We start from the raw sequence: 1,791 nt of genomic DNA, 5'->3' as shown, positions 1-1,791 counted from the left end.
CTCACTGCATTAGCTTAGCTTTTGCCACTGCTTGTGCTAGTACCTTGTATTCTTCCAATGTCAACTGCCAAGTGGATCCCCTGAACCATAAGCTTTGCATGAAGAGGTCTTCCCATTGATTTACATGAAGAAGTCTTTACTTTGCTCTTCACATGTGGCTTATAGACCCAGCTTGTTTACTTTGATCTCAGAGATGGTTGGAGTTTTGTTTTCATTAAAAATATTCTGTTCTGTTGCACCAACACCGGTGGCTCGATGTCACTGGAGTGGCAGTGTCCATCCACACCCATTTCTCTGCTATGTCCAGTGGCCTCCTGAAGGTGCTGCCCAGCGACTCCTACATGGGATGGAGCCAGTACCGGGACCAGCACTTATAAGTGACAATAAAGAACAGGCAAAATTACTGATGAAAAGCTGTACATTGTGTGTTGGGAACCTTTCCTTTTATACAACCTGAAGAACGCATCTATGAACTCTTCAGCAAAAGTGGTGACATAAAGAAAATCATTATGGGCCTAGATAAAATAAAGACAACAGCATGTGGTTTCTGCTTTGTGGAATACTATTCAAAAGTAGATGCTGAAAACTGCCATGCACTACATACACGGAAACGGATGACCCATGATTCGCGCAGCCTGGGATGCAGGCTTTCAGGACGGCCGTGGATGGCCTGGGGGGCAGGTACGAGATAAGTATCGGCAGGACTTGCGATGCTGGGAGATGGGGCTATGGAAAACTTGGTTTCTGAGCAGTGAGAGCCCCCTCAAACTCCCTCCTTTGGCCTGTTGAATTTGACATACACTACCCAAAGTGCGCAAACCTGCCCACTTTCACCAGGGTTTGATCAATGTCTCTCCTGAACCGGAAGCCTCTTCATAGTTTCCTTCTGAAAATTATTGAAGAATAGAATTCAAAAGAATGCCTTTAATTCCATATTCTTAGAATATGGGCCATGTGTCAAGTTACCAGAGTGATTTTCTTACCAGGTCAAAAACTGTGTTCTTTGGCAGGAGATTTGATCTATAATGTTGATCTCTCAGTCAAAAACACCATACGTGTTTTAGGAAGACAGGAAAAAATTTTACATATGTTTACTATGTTTGCACCTAAGTAGGTTCCTGGTTTACATTGAGGCCTGGAATTATTATTTTTAAAATTTTAAGTTTCCATAAGAGTACACCATAGTGTAAGATGAAGTTTAATAAATGGAGTTTTGCTGCGTTGTATAACTTTGCTCTAAGCCAGGAACAGATGTTTCACAACTGAGTTTTTTCTGATCTCTAAAGGCAAACTTAGGAGTGAAGAGACTCCCTAAATCATTGCAAAGTGAGCCTTAGACACGGGATACCACCTGCTTCCATGCTTTACACAGAGGGTGCCAAAAAATGTATACACATTTTAAGAAAGGGAAAAACTGTATTAAAATTATAATAATATATACGGATAACAAAAGATGAATACAAGCCACGTGTATACATGTTTTTGGCAGCCCCGGTATATCAGGAAATTAGGTACAGGACTTGAAGAGTATTTACCAAACACAGTTTTCAAAGGATGTGTTTTTCCTAAAGCTAAACAAAGCCAGGGTTTGTATTACAGAGAACCTCAGATGCTCTGAGGGTGGTGGGGGACACCGTCAGTAGGAAAGGGGATGAAATATCAGTGGACACGAGTTAAAACATTACCTTGACACAGTGAAGGTTGCCATGAGGACCATTAGATTTATTCTTTTCATTTTCAGAGTGATCTTGAGAATGGAATGGCTTTCAAAAGAGCTTGAAGATCAAGAGA

The 1,791-nt window shown here is 41.3% G+C and overlaps 1 pseudogene; it reads left to right on the top strand.

Moving 5' to 3' along the window:
• Positions 1-299: 299 nt before the first annotated feature.
• LOC109388761 (nuclear cap-binding protein subunit 2 pseudogene) lies at positions 300-748 on the top strand (annotated as a pseudogene).
• The last annotated feature ends 1,043 nt before the right edge of the window (positions 749-1,791 follow it).

The sequence above is a fragment of the Hipposideros armiger genome, unplaced genomic scaffold (assembly GCF_001890085.2).
Source record: "Hipposideros armiger isolate ML-2016 unplaced genomic scaffold, ASM189008v1 scaffold_206, whole genome shotgun sequence".
Lineage (NCBI taxonomy): Eukaryota > Metazoa > Chordata > Mammalia > Chiroptera > Hipposideridae > Hipposideros > Hipposideros armiger.
This window is presented reverse-complemented; position numbering and strand designations above follow the sequence as displayed.